This window comes from Rattus norvegicus, chromosome 9, assembly GCF_021556685.1.
Source record: "Rattus norvegicus strain SHRSP/BbbUtx chromosome 9, alternate assembly SHRSP_T2T, whole genome shotgun sequence".
Classification (NCBI taxonomy): domain Eukaryota; kingdom Metazoa; phylum Chordata; class Mammalia; order Rodentia; family Muridae; genus Rattus; species Rattus norvegicus.
In genome coordinates, this window is record NC_141542.1 from 14,524,315 (window position 1) to 14,542,552 (window position 18,238).

Here is an 18,238-nt window from a genome sequence, read left to right on the forward strand (position 1 = left end):
TAAAGACCAGATGTATATATTGGGCAGCATCATATGATAAATATGTTATGATTTACTGATCGATCATATGGTAACTTTGCAAGTATGCAGTTGTGTATTTACTGTGAAATCAGTCACAACACACTAAGTAGATAGGCATGACTGTATTCAAATGTTGATTTCTCTGCTCCCGTAACTTCTTGTAATCCAGACATGGCATTGTAATGCTTATTCCAATATCTCCTGTCTCGCTGATATATACTTATTTCTCCCCATTTATTCTCTGATTTGTCAATGAAAACTGATCAGCCAATGACTGAGCAGGGGAGAGAACAGAGGTGGACTTCCGATTCCAGTGAGTGGAGAGGAGTAAAGAAAGGGGTCAAAGAAAAGTCAACACAAAGAGAGAGTCCGAGTGATACCTGGAAAAGTGCCCAGAGCAGAGAGAGCCAAATCAATACTAAAATGCAAGTATCTTGGGAATCTTCCCTGAGAGGTAGTCAGATTAGCTTAGAGGGTTAGATAGACTAATAACTACTCAGATATTGTTCTGTAAAGCTTATCAAATAAATCTTATAGTCTCTGTCTCATGTACTTGGAAGATAACCAAGATAAACAAGAAACTGTTAATTATAAAATTGCACTAACAAGATGAGATGTCAGATGTTATTTCAATTTTCCTATGTTCATGAAGACTTACTTTTTCTCCTAATAGTGTGTTTAGTTTTGGATAAAATGTCATTAACTGCCAAAATAAAATTTAGTGTCTAATGATTGGGTAAAACATTGTAAGAGTCCCATTAGCTCCATTCAATGTATGATGTAATTAACTCCAGAGTTTTTCTGTTTAGCTTTTGTCAGGGTGGCCTGCTTATTGGTTAGAAGTAGGTCCTGAAGTCACTATGCCTGTGTGATGCTCGACATATAATTTTGGATAGAGTAGTGTTTGTAGTATGAAAGGGGGTGCCCTTACATTTGGTACAGAAATGTTTAAAACTGTAACATCCTGTTGGTAGTTTTTTCCTTTAATGAGTATGTAGCTTCCTCCCTTATATCTTCTAATTAGTTTTTGTTGGAAGTATATTTGTCAGATATCAAATAGTTAGCCTGCTTGCTTCTTGTCCTCATTCCCTTGAGTACATTTCTCTATTCTTTAACTCTAAGATGGTAACTGTCCTTGATGGAGAAGTGTGCTTCTTCCAGGGAGCAGGATCCTGCTTTTCAATCCAATCTCTTATTCTGTATCTTTTTATTAAGAAATTAAAAATATTAACAGTTATTATTGAGTATTTATGAATTTCTGTTGTTTTTGTGTTCCTGACTCACTTTTTAATCATCTTTTGCCTACCTATTTTGGGATTATTTACTCATTGTGCCTTCTTTTGGTCTATAATTAGTGCCGTGTGTAGAAATGAATTGGTGGACAGAAATTGTTGATATTTGTCCTTACTGTGAAATATTTTTTCTTTAATCTTTCATTATGTTTGATAGTTTTACTAGGTAGACTGGGCTGACATCTGATTTTCTTAGAGCATGCAGACTATTTATCCAGGTCATTCTGACTTTCTGCATGTCTGCACAAAAACTCTTGGAAAGATTTCATATTAATAAGCAAATGATACACATGAACACTTTAGAAAAACAAGCAGAAGCAATACCCCAAAAGTACAGACAGAAAGAAATAGTCAAACACAGAGATCAAACTAATAAGATAGAAATAAACAAAAAAAGCAATACGCTAAAACTCAGTGAAATTAAGAACTATTTCATTTAAAAAATCAACAGTCCTGACAGACTTTTAGACAAATTAGCCAGAAAAGAAAGAGAATCAAAATTAGGAAAATTAGAGATGTGAAAGAGAGCCATTACAACAGACACTGAGGAAATTCAGAGAATCATAAAGATATAGTTTAAAAATCTTTATTACACTAAACTGGAAAACATAAAAAAATGCATGAATTTCTTTTTTTTTCATTTCATGTATATATATATATATATTTTCATCTTTATTAACTTGGGTAATTTACAGTTCAACTGTTATTCCCTTTCCCGGTTTATGGGCCAACATCCCCCAACCCCTCGCCCTCCCCTTCTTTATGGTTGTTCCCCTCCCCATCCTCCCCAATTACCGCAATCCCCCCTACCATCAAGTTCACTGGAGGTTCAATCTTGGCAGGAACAAGAGCTTCCCCTTCCACTGGTGCTCTTACTAGGCTATTCATTTCTACCTATGAGGTTGGAGCCCAAGGTCAGTCCATGAATTGTCTTTAAGTACTGACTTAGTCCCTGTAAGCTCTGGTTGGTTGGTATTGTTTTTCATATGGGGTCTCAAGCACCTTCAAGCTCTTTCAGTCCTTTCTACGATTCCTTCAACGGTGGTCCCGTTCTCAGTTCAGTGGTTTAAGATTGCATTTGCCTATGTATTTGGTGTATTCTGGCTGTCTCTCGGGAGAGATCTACATCCAGTTCCTGTCCGCCTACACTTCTTTGCTTCATCCATCTTATCTAGTTTGGGGGCTGTATATGTATAGGCCACATGTAGGGTAGGCTCTGAACGGATGTTCCTTCTGCGTCTGTTCTAAACTTTGCCTCTCTATTCCATGCCAAGGGTATTCTTGTTCCCCTTTTAAAGAAAGAGTGAAGAATTCTGATTTTGGTCATCCTTCTTGAGATTCATATGTTCTGTGCATCTAGGGTAATTCGAGCATTTGGGCTAATATCCACTTATCAATGAGTGCATACCATGTGTGTTTTTCTGTTGGCGAGGATGTGGATAAAGAGGAACACTCCTCCATTGTTGGTGGGATTGCAGACTAGTACAACCATTCTGGAAATCAGTCTGGAGGTTCCTCAGAAAATTGGACATTGAACTGCCTGAGGATCCAGCTATACCTCTCTTGGGCATATATCCAAAAGATGCCCCAACATATAAAAAAGACACGTGCTCCATTATGTTCATAGCAGCCTTATTTATAATAGCCAGAAGTTGGAAAGAACCCAGATGCCCTTCAACAGTGGAATGGATACAGAAAATGGGGTTCTACTACACAATGGAATATTACCCAGCTATCAAAAACAATGACTTTATGAAATCATAGGCAAATGGTTGGAATTGGAAAATATCATCCTGAGTGAGCTAACCCAATCCCAGAAAAACACACATGGTATGCACTCATTGATAAATGGCCCATACGTATACAGCCACCCAATTAGACAAGATGGAGGAAGCAAAGAAGTGCAGGCAGACAGGAGCCAGATGTAGATCTCTCCTGAGAGACACAGCCAGAATACAGCAAATACAGAGGCGAATGCCAGCAGCAAACCACTGAACTGAGAACAGGACCCCCGTTGAAGGAATCAGAGAAAGAACTGGAAAGCTTGAAAGCCCTGGGTCCTGCTAAGACTGAACACCCAGTGAACGTGATTGTTGGGGGGAGGGTGGCAATTGGGGGAGCATGAGGGGGGTAGCAGCTAGCGGGATGTTGGCCCGTAAACCAGGACAGGGAATAACACTCGAAATGTAAATAAGAAATACTCAAGTTAATAAATAAATAAAAAAAAGTTGGAATCTGAATGTCTTCATCCCACCCCTTATATTGTTTGACACCATGCAAAAGGTCAACAGAACAACACAGATAATGCACATTTTTATTTAGTAACAGTTCATGCTTATATATTATGGATTACAAATAATTTAACTTAACATTATCCTAAAATGCAAATATCCTTCACTCTTATATCTACATAAATTTCTTAGTAAATCACTACAACAGAAACAGATTTTTGGTCAGTCATGTGATTCCTAAGCACTTGGTTACCAGTATACTATGGAAAATTACCACTCTCCTTGTGTTAGCTGAGATCTTGGGATCTGGGGAGAGGTACCACCAGATTGTAGTTTTATTTGAAAGTACTACCTCAGGCAATTACAAGAAGTTGGGCAGGATTCTAGAAGGGTCAAGCTTCCTAGCCAATTTGGTGTGTGGTCTATTATCCTGAGGTGGTGTTGTTTCAGGGTTCCACCAGTGTGCCCAGGGCAGGGATGGCAGAAATGGCTGTTCAGGGTACTCGGAGTGGGTGTGGTCCTGTGAAAGGCATGGGGCTGCAGGCCTGAATATGACTGTGCCCTAAGCTGAGCAGTGAGTTGAGTAAAGTTGAGTTTCTAGACCTCTGACCACTTCTGACCGTGTGGAAGTCCCATGCTGCTGTCCAGTGTTGCTGAGCCTTGGATCCTTCTAGAAATTTTTCTCCAATTGCTGTGGAGCTTAGGAAGGTGTATACCTTGTTTGAACACACTCCAAGGCCTGATATGTGTTCCATAAAGCCTGAAACTGTAGACAGCGCTGGCAGGAACATTGATGAAGAAATCCCAGAGGGAGCCTTCACTCAGACAGACTGATGGACAAATACTAGGATTGTGGTAGAGTGCGATATGGCTTTTCCTTTAGAATTTATTGTTGATATATTCTGCATGTGATGTTTTCAGCATGTTTGTTGTGTTGATGTATAGATAATTCTACCTGCTCCTGTCCATTAAGAAACCCAGCACCATCAGTAGCTACAGAAGGACAGTATACTCTTGCTTCTTCATTGTTCCTTCCCCTGTAAACCAATGATAAGCCCCTCAAGACACAACAATCCCTCTGGTACTGGAAAGCTTTGGTAAAGGATAAGAAGTCCAGGGAAATGTCCTTTATGGTTGTTTTGTTCCATTGACAGTTCCTATTGTGCAGTGTCTAAGCTGTCCTCCGGCTCATTATTAAGGTTAAGGTCATTTTGAACTCTCGATCCTTCTTCCTCTGCAACTTATGTCTTGACATGGCAGGCTTGCCCAAACCACATCTGGACAATGTGCTGATTTGTTTTATGCTTTGAATGTTTGTTTGTGACAGATACCTTTGTTGTTTCTGTTCTTTGTTGAATGTGGTATTTATGAAAGGCTGGCTTCAGAGACTGGAATAGAAAGGATACCATCAACTTCTATCCTCTGACAGGAATTAGAGAGCAGGACCTGTAGCTCAGTGGTAGAGTATTTGACACAGGATGTCCTAGGTTCAATCCCCAACTCTGCCAAAATGGAAAGGAGGATAGAGGACTATCACAGTTTCTTTTCTAAATGTTTAGAAGAATTTACCATTCATCCTTTATAGTATTCAAAGCCAGACATCTTATTACTCTGGAGGTAGAGGAAAGTGAATGTCCATGAGTTTTAGAGCATCCTGTTATAAGGGTGCACTTATAAGGGTAAACCGGCTCACAAGGTAAAGGGGCTTGACATGCACCTTCATGGTCTGAGTTCAATCCTCAGGAATTCACATGGTTGGAAGAGAGACCTGCTTCCCACAAATTATCCTCTGACCTCCACAGGCACATAGTAGCAAATGCAGTGTGGTGTGTGTGTATGTATATGTGTGTACGTGTGTGAGAGTGAGTGAGTGATTTTTTAAATAACAAAGTCAAGGAGGCTTACACTTGAAGAATGGCACCCAAGGTTGACATTTCTTGCTTTCACATTTATACACTTGTGAAAAATCTTCATAAACATTAATAGGCACCACTCCACATACATACATATGATGTATACAAGAAAGTAACATCTCAAAGCACTGCTTTACATCAGTACTGGAATTCAGGGCACTTGAGCACAGTGTAACATTTCAACAAAGTACAGCTATGCCTTTTTCCAGTTGACCATTAACATGAATTCCTGAGAATGTCTGTGACTGAAATCCACAGGTTAAATAAAAAGTCATGAGTTAATTCATTTCTCTAAGAGCAAAGAAACCCTTGCAAGAAATAACACAAAGAAACTGCAGGAAGTGACAGTTCAAACAGTGTAAATATTTATATATTTTCGGTTCCAGAGAGAAATTCTATAGGAAACTTGGATATGTCAAATTATAAAGACACAATTTATAAGGGGTAATAAGTAGCTAATGTTGTTAATTACAAAGAAGTCACATAAAAGATAGAAAAAAGACAAATAACCCAAGAGGAAAATGTGAATTCTTGTGGTCAAGGCCTTTACAGACATTGAATCTTTTAGTTACCTTTAAGGGAGGTCCTGCTGCTGAATGTCAGGCAGTGAGGGTTGGCAGAAGGGACTGGAAACAATCGCGAGTGTCTCGCTTCTATGATTTACAGGCTGTATAGTGTCAGGAAAAATTCATGGTCCCATACATATTATTTCTCTAAATCCTAGGTCTACAGATGTTTCCAAACATGCCAAGTCTCTAAGTGGGAAGAGATGGTGCTAACTCAGGAATTCATTAGTGTAAACCATGATCTATCTTTCTTGAAGTGTCGATGTCTAAATCCTGCCACCTTGCATTGTGCTTTGACCTGGAGCACCCTGTTGGTTGATAGGAAATGAACCATTAATGACTTGCCTGGTGCGTATTTGCATGTTTGCCTAGTTGGGGGTGTTAAGAGAATCATCATTTAGCAGAGATTTGGTTTTGTCACTAAGGCCCCAATGAACTTTTTTTTTATGTTTAACTTATAGAACCTCATGAGTACAATTCCTAAGATACTTTCAGTATCATAGCACTCACATGTGTCTTTGTGTGTGTTTTTGTATGTGTGTGACTGCTATGTTTCTGTGTGTATGTTTTTGGTCTTTGCTATTTTGTGGACTCTTCTTTTTCGCACTTTTTATCCCCTTCTCTCTGGTTTCACCTCATAACATTAGATAAGGCAACAGGGTTATAGAGGGTAGAGAGATAGAGATGCCTGAATTTTTCTTTTGTTTCTTCTTTGATCACAACTACTTACAAATTATAAACAACCCCCATTAAGGACCAACAGTACCAACACCCTCTCCAGCCCTCACATTTATGTACCCTATGAAAAGTTCCTGGAAATTCAAATGTCATACAATCACATAAACCATCTGAAGTTGGTGAACCATACTTAAGCTAGAGTATGAGCCAAATCATGGTCAGCAGCCACAGAAGTCTGAAGTATCCCAGTATCCCTACACCTAATTTTAAGATGAAAGCTCATTCTTACAATATGTCTGGGTGTTTTCCCCCTAAAACACAAAATTTGCAAATTCTTAACAATGCCACCCTATTTGATTTTGGTACCAATCAGGAGCCCCACTGTTCCCTGACCAAAATGTATACACATGGCCACATCTAGGTAGAACATATGCTTTGCTCACAGATTTGAATTATGAGCAAACTAAATTGCAACCCACTCAACTTATGAGAGATACTTTGGCGATGACCACTTGGGAACTTTTTTTTATGGGTCCCCACATTTGCCTTGTTCTCTGTCCTTGTTATTTTTCTCTCAGTTCTGTGAGCAATTCTGTACCCGTACTAGTTTCTGTTGTACTGGAATAAGGTGATCCATGTTGTGCTTGCTACCATAGAAACAAATGAACACACACACACAACACACACACACACACACACACACACACACACACTGAATCTTTAAACTGCATTTTAGTCAGACATCCAGCATTCTTCTCTCTGTGTAGTGAATGATTCACACATACACAAGGCTGTTGCATTGCTCTTGAGTCTCCATCTGTGTTACACCTAGGTTAAAGGTTAACTTAGAACAGTTAGCAGTGTAACCTGCTGGGCTACTTACAGTGTGCACATTCAGCTTCCTTTCTACTCGATGAAATACGGATGTGCCTCACTAACATAGAACCAAAAGTGTCCCTCAGTATTCCCATCAGTGGTATTTATTATTAAAGAACTCTAATAATTAATCACTCACCTCCATGGACCTATATGACATATGTTAAAACTACACAAATGCAAAACTCAAAAGGGCATGGTTAAATACAATCTTAATAACCTTTGCAAGACAGTCAACATAGCACACATGTGTATTGTACACATCCACATCACTTTATAACACACACACACACATGCACACACACCATACAGACACACACACACACACACACACACACACACACACACTCAAAGACTCAAAGAGAGAAAGAGATAGAGCAAATACTACCTTTTAAAAGTAGAATTCCTTAAAACGATACATTATCCACATAATATTCTAAAGTGATGGTACCATATTTCTGCTTGAGATATCATTTGAGGATTATTCAGTACCTACCACTGGAAGAAAAAAGGTCTGAAACTTTGATTCATTCTTCGCAGGTAGAGGTACTAAGGGCCCAGAACTAATTAAAGTCCATATACATATGCATTCTTTTCTGTTCATCTTTTGTTTGAAATGTGTGAGTGCCTGCCTGTATGTTTGTTTGTACACCTCCTGGAATTGGATTTATAGTTGTGATTTATCATGTAGGTGCAGGAATTGAATGAACTTGTGTCCTTTGCAAGAGGAACACATGCTCTTAACCACTGAGTTATTTCTCTAGCAGTCACAGTCTTGAGAAATCATAAACACTTGCTATGAAATAGACTGAGTGACTTTCAAGCACATACTTTAAAAAAGTGAAGTGAACTCTTCTCATCGGCTCCTCTGAGGAGAGGAACTCCATGATGGGAGGCAAGCTGAGCAAGAAGGGTTACAATGTGAATGAGGAGAAGGCCAAGGACAAAGACAAGAAGGCTAAAGGCGCGGGCACCGAGGAGGAGGGGACCCCAAAGGAGAGAGAACCCCAGAAGGCCGCCCACACCACTGAGGTCAAGGAGAGCGCAGAGAAGCCCAAGGACACTCCAGATGGTGAGGCATGGGCTGAGGAAAAGGAGGCCGACCAACAGGCGGCCGGTAAGGAGGAGGCGCCCAAGGCCCAGCCCAAGAAGAGCGAGGGCGCCACGGAGGAGCAGCCCGAGCCCCGGCCAGTGCCTGAGCAGGAGGCGGCCTGGCCCGGGCCCGCGATGGGCGGCGAGGCCCCCAAGGCCGGCGAGGCGAGCGCCGAGCGCCGAGGGCACCCGCGCGCCGGATCGCGCGCCCCAGGAGGGGGGCGAGGCCAAAAAGACTGAGGCACCCGCCGCTGGCCGCGAGGCGAAAAGCGACGCGGCCCAGGCGGCTTCAGATTCTAAACCTAGCAGTGCGGAGCCCGCGCCCTGGTCCACAGAGACGCTCGCGGCCTCTGAGGCGCCCAGTTCCGCGGCCAAGGCCCCCCAGGCACCGGTCTCCAGCTCTGAACAAAGAACAAAGCGTGGCCGTCAGAGGTCACTCGCAAAGGACCGGTCTCAAGCTCTCTCTGTCTCTGTATCCTATACTAACTTGTTTCAAATTGGAAGTGAGGCTATGTATTGCCCAAGGGATTAAAAAATAAAAAAAAAAAAGAAAAGAAAAGAAAAGAAAAAAATAGGAGGATGTGTCCCATCCGGGGAGGGAGGGAGCGGGGAGCATCCAAATAGTATTTTTGTGGGGAAATATCTAATATACCTTCAGTCACCTTGACCAGTCAGTCCTGGATTTTACAGACCATTGTCTGAAAGTACATCATCTGTACCTGAACCGCTATCCCCTAGGCTCCATCCTTTAAAAACCCCAGCATCCCTCCTGTGATACAGCTGGGGAGGAGGGTGTTTGATTTTGCCCACAGGGCCAGTGCCAAGGCAATCAGATCTTTATGAAAGCAGTATTTTCTGTTTCTTTTTTAATCTACAGCCTTTTCTTATTTTTTTTTTAACGTTTGTGGATGAATGCCAACTTTCAGACAGAGACCACTTAGCTTGTCCACACTGTATCTCAATGCCAGCCCTCCACTCTTCCGCTCCAGATAGTTTTGGGAGTGACAAACATTCTCTCACCTTACTTAGCCTACCTAGATTTCTCATGACGAGTTAATGCATGTCCGTGGTTGGATGCACCTGTACTTCTGTTTATTGGTCAGTGGAAATGAAAAATAAAAAGTCTGCATTCATTGCAGCTCCAGTTTTCTTCCATCTATGTCTCAGACCCCAACACACCAGCCATTGGAAAATGGAAAATAAATAAATAAATAAATAAATAAATAAATAAATGTACAATGGATGCATTGAAATTATATGTAAGAGTATAAATGGCATGAAAGTAATAAAGCTAAGCAATTAAAAATTAAAAAAAAAGTGAAGTGAAACATACAAACTGGTGGTTTGAATATGCTTGGCCGAGGAATGGCACTATTAGGCAGTGTGGCTTGGAGGAAGTTTGTCACTATGGGGGTGGGTTTTGAGAGACTGTTCTCTTACCTGCCTGGAATTCAGTCTTCTAGAAGCTTTCAGAAGGCTGTAGAACTCTCAGATCCTCCAGTGTCAAGACTGCCTAGATGCTGGCATGCTCCTGTCTTGATGATAAGGGACTGAAACTCTGAATCTGTAAACCAGCCACAATTAAATGTTGTCCCTATAAGAGTTGTTTTGGTTATGATGTCTGTTTACAGAAGTAAAACCTTAGCTAAGACACAAACAGAAGGGAACAGGTTGCATATGGACATACCTCAAAGGAGAAGTGAGACCAAAACTTCACAAGTATAAATTGAAGATCCTTGGCAAAAAGACAAAACATGTTTAATGGAAGGATTCAGATTCATGAAAATTAAAGATATGCTTCTCTCTAGGCAGAATAATGTGGCAAGAGAAGGAAATTAAAGAAAGCGGTACAAATAGAAAAAGAAGTTAAATTATCTCAATTTGCAGATGATGTGATATTACATTTAAGTGATCCCAAAATGCTACTAGAAAACGTCTAGACAATTTCAGCAAAATGGCAGGACACCACGTCAACTTACAAAATCAGGAGCCTTTCTATACAACACCAACAAATACACCAAGAGATCACGAATATATTCACATTTACAATAGCATCTACAATATAAACTTCAAATACCTAATGAAAGAAATAAGAAAGAAGCTAGAAAGTGAAAAGGTTTAAAATATTTATGCACTGGTAGAATTAATATAGTGAGACTGTCATCCTACCAAAAGTGATTTAAAGCTCAGTGCAATGTTAAAATAAATACCCCCCAAAATTAGTCAAAGAAATAGAAAAATTCTAAAAAATCATACGGAAATAAAAATAACATCAGAAACCAAAGTAATTCTGAGAAAATAGTGGGGAAATTACTAATAAAAAGTTAAAGACAAGTCTTGCACCCAAATCCTATTGGGAAGAGAGCTGCACTTTCAGAAGTACAGACAATCCTGAGAACTCAGGGGAGACTGCCACTTCTGCTCACATTCCTGGCCCAAGAGGACCCTGCCTAGTGCCCTCTGGATACTGGAATATAGGAGCAGTCAATGGCAGGAACCTTCTGGTTTCTGCCTGCACCCAGAAGTGAACTGAACTGGTACCACAGCTCCCTGCACCCAGATCCCATGGAGCAGAGAGCTGGACTCTCAGAAGTGCAGATAATCCTGAGAGCTCAGAGGAAACAACTACTTCTGCCCACATTCCCAATCCCATAAGAACCTGCCTAATGCCCTCTGTGCCCTCTGGACACAGGGACCTAGGAGTAGTCAGAGGCAGAACCCTTCTGGTTTCTGCCTGCCCTGAGAGCCAAAAGCCAGTCAGCAGGAGCACCTACACATTTGAGAACAGACAGAAGACCTACTCTTCTGCTCCAAGCGACCCACCTGGTAGCCTTAGGACACACAAAGTCAGGAGTAGCTCTCTGTTCCCAGATCTGGCTGAAAGAAAACAGGTCTACAGGAGTACTGACACACAGGCTAAAAGGAAGGTCAAGTCACTGTCAGAGACAGAAAGACAAGCTAACACCAGAGAAAACCTGATGGCAAGAGACAAGCACAGGAACCTAAGCAACAGAAACCAAGACTAGTTGGCATCATCATAAACCAGTTCTCCCACCAAAACAAGATTTAGATTCAAAATCACATCTCAGGATGATGATAGAGGACTTTGAGAAGGACATAACTTCCTTAAAGAAATACGGGCCAACACGGTTGAACAAATAGAAGCCCTTAAAGAGGAAACAGAAAATCCCTTAAAGAATTATAGGAAAACACAACCAAACAGGTGAAGGAATTGAACATAACCATCCAGGTTTCAAAAATGGAAATAGAAACAAAAAAGAAAGCACAAAGGGAGACAACCCTGGAGATAGAAAGCCTAGGAAAGAGATGAGGAGTCACAGATGCAAGCATCACTAACATAATACAAGAGCTAGAAGAGAGAATCTCAGGGGCAGAAGATACTATAGAAAACAGCAACATAACCATCAAAGATAATGTAAAATGCAAAAAGCTCCTCTAAAACATCTAGGAAATCTGGGCACAATGAGAAGATCAAACCAAAGGATAATAGGTATAGAAGAGAGCAAAGATTCCTAACGTAAAGGGTCACTAAATTTCTTCAACAAAATTATTGAGGAAATCTTCCCTAACCTAAAGAAAGGGATGACCATAAACATACAAGAAGCCTATAGAACTCCAAATGGATTGGACCAAAAAGGAATTAACTCTTGTCACATAATAGTCAAAATACCAAATGAACAAAACAATGAAAATGTATTAAAAGCAGTATGGGAAAAAGGTCGAGTAACATAAAAAGGTGAACCTATCAGAAATACAGCAGACTTCTCACCAGATTCTATGAATGCCAGAAGGTCCTGGGCAGATGTCATACAGACCCTAAGAGAACAGAAATGCCAGCCCAGGCTACTATATCCAGCAAAACTCTCAACTAACATAAATAGAGAAACCAAGATATTCAATGAGAAAACCAAATTTACACAATATCTTTCTACAAATCCAGCTCTACGAAGGATAATAGATGGAAAACTCAAATACAAGGAGGGAAACTACTCCACAGAAAAAAGCAAGAAAGTAATCTCCTTGCAATAAAACCAAAAGAAGAGAGACACACAAACAGAATTCCAGTTTTAAATATGAAAAGAACAGGAAGCAACAATCACTAGTCCTTAATATATCTCAACATCAATGGACTCAATTCCCCCCGAAAAAAGACATAGACTAACAGACTGGATATGTAAAGAGGACCCAGCAATTTGCTGCTGCAGGAAACACACCTCAGAGACAAAGACAGACACTACCTCAGGGTAAATGGCTGGAAAACAAATTTCCAAGCAAATGGCTGGAAGAAACAAGCTAGAGTTGCCATTCTAATATGAAATAAAATTGACTTTCAACCAAATGTCATCAAAAAAGATAAGGAAGGATATTTCATATTCATCAAAGGAATAATCCACCAAGATGAACTCTAAATCCTAAATATCTATGCTCTAAATGCAAGGGCATCTACATTCATAAAAGAAACCTTATTAAAGCTCAAATTACATATTGTATCTCACAAAATAATAGTAGGAGATTTCAACACCCCATTCTCATCAATGGATAGATCATGGAAACAGAAACTAAACAGAGACATAGAGAAACTAACAGAAGTTATGAACCAAATGGATTTGACAGATATTTTAGAACATTTCATCGTAAAACAAATGGATATACCCCTTTCTCAACACCAGCGCTTGCCTCTCGCCATCAGATTATCTCTAGTGTTACTTTGTTCTGCTATTTCTGACATTGGCTAGACTGTCCTATAAGCCTGTGTTTCAGGAGTGCTGTAGACCTGTTTTCCTGTTTTCTTTCAGCCAGTTATGGGGACAGAGTGTTCTGCTTTCGGGCGTGTAGTTTTTCCTCTCTACAGGTCTTCAGCTGTTCCTGCTGGCCTGTGTCTTGAGTTCACCAGGCAGGTCACTTGCAGCAGAAAAGTTGGTCTTACCTGTGGTCCCGAGGCTCAAGTTCGCTCGCGGGGTGCTGCCCAGGAGCTCTCTGGGGTGGCAGCAACCTGGAAGATCTGCGCTGCCCTTTCCGGTAGCTTCCATGCACCAGGGTTCCAGATGGCGTTTGGTGTTTTCCTCTGGCGTCCAAGATGTGTGCAGTGTGCAGACTCTTCTGGTTTCCCAGGCGTGTCTGCCTCTCTGAAGGTTTAGCTCTCCCTCCCACGGGATTTGGGTGCAGAGAACTGTTTATCCAGTCTGTTACCTTCAGGTTACAATGTGTCTCAGGCGCAGGGGTCCTGCCGGTCCTGGGCCCTCCCCTACGGGAACCCAGAGGCCTTATACAGTTTCCTCTTGGGCCAGGAATGTAGGCAGGGGTGGGCAGTGTTGGTAGTCTCTTCCACTCTGCAGCCTCAGGAGTGCCCACCTGACCAGGCGGTGGGGTCTCTCTCCCACGGGATCTGGGAGCAGAGAGCTGCTGTGGGCCGGGATCCGCGGGTGTGGGACTCCCGGTAAAAACAGGACATGCCCGGTCCTAGAGGAATTCTGCCTCTGCGTGTCCCGAGTTCATCAGGCAGGTCTTTTGCAGCAGAAAAGTTGGTCTTACCTATGGTCCCGAGGCTCAAGTTTGCTCGCGGGCTGCTGCCCATGAACTTTCTGCGGTGGCAGCAACCAGGAAGATCCGCGCCGCCGTTTCAAGGAGCTTCAGTGCACCAGGGATCCAGATGGCGTTTGGTGTTTTCCTCTGGCGTCCGAGATGTGTGTGCAGAGTGCAGTCTCTTCTGGTTTCCCAGGCGTGTCTGCCTCTCTGAAGGTTTTGCTCTCCCTCCCACGGGATTTGGGTGCAGAGAACTGTTTATCCGGTCTGTTTCCTTCAGGTTCCGGTGGTTATTCTCTTTCTTTTCTGGCTAATTTGTCTAAAAGTCTGTCAGGACTATTAATTTTTTAAATGAAGTAGTTCTTAATTTCACTTACTTTTAGCGTATTGCTTTTTTTGTTTATTTCTATCTTATTAGTTTGATCTCTGTGTTTGATTATTTCTTTCTGTCTGTACTTTTGGGGTAATGCTTCTGCTTGTTTTTTTTAAAGTGTTCATGTGTATCATTAACTTATTAATATGAAATCTTTCCAAGAGTTTTTGTGCAGACATGCAGAAAGTCAGAATGACCTAGATAGATAGTCTGCATGCTCTAAGAAAATCAGATGTCAGCCCAGAATACCTAGTAAAACTATCAAACATAATGAAAGGTTAAAGAAAAAACATTTCACAGTAGGGACAAATATCAGCAATTTCTGTCCACCAATTCATTTCTACACACGGCATTAGTTATAGACCAAAAGAAGGCACAATGAGTAAATAATCCCAAAACAGGTAGGCAAAAGATGATTAAAAAGTGAGTCAGGAACACAAAAACAACAGGAATTAATAAAAACTCCTCAATAATAACTGTTAATATTTTTAATTTCTTAATAAAAAGATACAGAATAAAAGATTGGATTGAAAAGCAGGATCCTGCTCCCTGGAAGAAGCACACTTCTCCATCAAGGACAGGTACCATCTTAGAGTTAAAGAATAGAGAAATGTACTCAAGGGAATGAGGACAAGAAGCAAGCAGGCTAACTATTTGATATCTGACAAATATACTTCCAACAAAAACTAATTAGAAGATATAAGGGAGGAAGCTACATACTCATTCAAGGAAAAAACTACCAACAGGATGTTACAGTTTTAAACATTTCTGTACCAAATGTAAGGGCACCCCCTTTCATAATACAAACACTACTCTATCCAAAATTATATGTCGAGCATCACACAGGTATAGTGACTTCAGTACCTACTTCTAACCAATAACCAGTCACCCTGACAAAAGCTAAACAGAAAAACTCTGGAGTTAATTACATCATACATTGAATGGAGCTAATGGAACTCTTACAATGTTTTACCCAATCATTAAACATTAAATTTTATTTTGGCAGTTAATGACATTTTCTCCAAAACTAAACACAGTATTAGGAGAAAAAGTAAGTCTTCATGAACATAGGAAAATTGAAATAACATCTGACATCTCATCTTGTTAATGCAATTTTATAATTAACAGTTTCTTGTTTATCTTGGTTATCTTGCAAATACATGAGACAGAGAGTATAAGGTTTATTTGATAAGCTTTACAGAACAATATCTGAATAGTTATTAATCAATCTAATCCTCTAAGCTAATCTGGCTACCTCTCAGGGAAGATTCCCAAGATACTTGCATTTTAGTATTGATTTGGCTCTCTCTGCTCTGGGCACTTTTCCAGGTATTTCTCGGACTCTCTCTTTGTGTTGACGTTTCTTTAACCCCTTTATTTACTCCTTTCCACTCACTGGAATCGGAAGTCCACCCCTGTTCTCTCCCCTGCTCAGCCATTGGCTGATCAGTTTTCATTGACAAATCAGAGAATAAATGGGGAGCAAAATGTATATAACAGCGAGACAGGAGATATTGGAATAAGCATTACAACGCCATGTCTGGATTAAAGAAGTTACAGGAGCAGAGAAATCAACATTTGAATAATACAAGGCTAATCTTTATACAATGCACAAAACATTATGCCTATGCCATCAGACTACCATGTATTAAATATGGATATCAACAATAGATATATCAAAAATTATACAATCTCATGTATAAAAACTGGTTCAAAACAGAATCCAAGAAAGAAGTAAAAAAGCTTTAGAACTGAATGAAAATATGACATACCAAATCTGTGGGAAACAATGATAGTATATTTAGCAGGAAAGTTCTTAGGCTAATTAAATGGTACAATTTAAATGCATTATTTATATGATGTCCAAACTACACCTAAATGACGTTTTTATAAAAAAATAAGTAATGAAAATGTGGTAGAACACACTTCCAGCTTTTAGGAAGTGGAAGCATAGGAGGAGTTCAAGGCCAGGCTAAGCTACATAGCCTCAGCTAAATGATCTTTGTCCACAAAAGGAAAAGACAAGTAGGGAAAAGACAGTAAAACCAAGGCCTTCAGATGATGGCTGAAGGAGAATGTAACAGGGAAAAGAGTCACAGAGATTCCAAGGTGTGGGTAAGGAAATATTTACTGAAGGGATGGGGTGTTGTTTCTAGTACAGGACTTTCCTCTTTATTCTGTATACTAGAATGGGGAAAAACAGTTCACTATCTCTATTTGTAAATAATGTTTTATTTGAATACAGTCATGCCTAACTACTTAGTGCGATGTGACTGATTTCACAGTAAATAGACAACTTTGCAAAGTTACCATATGATTGATCAGTAAATCATAACATATTTTTCATATGCTGCTGCCCAAGATATACATCTGGTCTTTATTATTAAGTTTAAAGTGTACCACAAAAACCATGTGCTAGAAACAATCATCCCACATTCATGCATGAATCCTATTTAGAAGGGTCCTTGAAAAGTAAATAGGATTGGGTGAGAATACATAAGGCAAGAACTAGAATGTTTCCTGTTCTTCACTGTGTGATACCTCTGCCTCAGAGGGCACAAGGTTCTCTATTCTTCACTTCTTGATAAATTACCTAGTCTAGGCTATTTTGTAATAGGAAGAGAAATCAAACTAAGACCCTGCTATGTAGAGGGTGCCACCACTGAAGGTTTTCAGGATAACCATGTTTACCAGCCAGTAAGTGCATCTGAATGGACAGAACCAAGGGAGCACATTGTCCTATTGCACATTCTTTTATCTTACCTGTCTCCAGAATTCCACTGTCTTTTAGAGAAGCAGGAGATAGGGCTATATACTCAACCCAGGAGTTTTGGGCCATTTCTCTTAAGATTTTGAGAGCAGTAACTACACATGCAGTACCAAGTTTTAAAAATCTTAAGATTTTTAACACTTCTTTCTTTGCACACTCCTCCATGTCTGATACAGTTCCTAGTAATCAACCAATATTTAATGAGTAAATGGCCATCATCACTAGTTACTAGAACAATATCAGTATTTCTTTCCATCTTTTTATAGAATTCAAAGCCTCCTATTACCTGTTCATAGAACCTTTTGGCTTTCTAACTAGAACATGTTTCCAGAAGCTACTAGCCATCACCAATATCCCCCTAAAGTCTCAAAAGACATAAGTGTAGTGCACTGTTCTCCTTCCCTTGAACAGAGGCCCTCAAGAAGAATGTTTCTGTCACTTTCCTCCCACATTGAGAATTAATTCAGCCTGCATGCTCTTTCCTCTAGAGGACAAAAGTCCAACCCTGATTTAAAACATATATATGGCCAATACTATCAAAAGTAAACTTATTAATCATAATACAATATGGCAACACTGAGGAGTGATTTCCTGAAGAAAGCCACAGCATTCATGCCAAGATGTTCTTGTGCCTCCAGGATGGGGTCAAAGTGGGTGGATTCCTGTGCTGCCAGTTAACCTTGGATCAGGGAATTTACTAGTCTGAAGGAGGATCTTCAGAAGAGACTGTCAGAAAAGGAAGACGGTGCATCTGTTCTGCTTATCATCTTACAGACCCATACTGCTTGTGCTTAAACACTAACTGTAAGTAATTAAAGATAGCATATAGCACTGAATTTACTTAGTCCTTTAAATGAAATGCCATTAAACACTGAATAGAAA

General features: G+C 40.3%; 2 protein-coding genes and 1 pseudogene across 15 annotated transcripts in view; 2 read left to right on the forward strand and 1 right to left on the reverse strand.

Annotated features, from left to right (window-relative positions):
• Positions 1–14,715, reverse strand: part of LOC148003350 (sulfotransferase 1C2A-like) — a 45,384-nt gene extending 30,669 nt beyond the window's left edge. For 2 of the 8 annotated variants that reach the window (XM_087568446.1, XM_087568441.1), the window contains exons 1-3: positions 13,618–14,668; positions 10,357–10,404; positions 10,110–10,233 (exon numbers count right to left, since the gene is read on the reverse strand). The gene's annotated coding sequence lies outside the window, so the exon portion shown is untranslated. Of the gene's footprint in view, positions 1–10,109; positions 10,264–10,356; positions 10,405–13,617 lie in introns of all 8 variants that reach the window. The other 6 variants (XM_087568442.1, XM_087568440.1, XM_087568445.1 and 3 more) reach the window with 6 other exon arrangements.
• Positions 8,381–9,201, forward strand: LOC148003351 (brain acid soluble protein 1-like; annotated as a pseudogene).
• A 3,213-nt stretch (positions 14,716–17,928) lies between the features above and the next one.
• Positions 17,929–18,238, forward strand: part of LOC148003352 (sulfotransferase 1C2A-like) — a 38,707-nt gene continuing 38,397 nt past the window's right edge. For 3 of the 7 annotated variants that reach the window (XR_015629327.1, XM_087568449.1, XM_087568448.1), the window contains exon 1: positions 17,929–18,160. The gene's annotated coding sequence lies outside the window, so the exon portion shown is untranslated. The remainder of the gene's footprint in view (positions 18,161–18,238) is intronic. The other 4 variants (XR_015629328.1, XM_087568450.1, XM_087568447.1 and 1 more) reach the window with 3 other exon arrangements.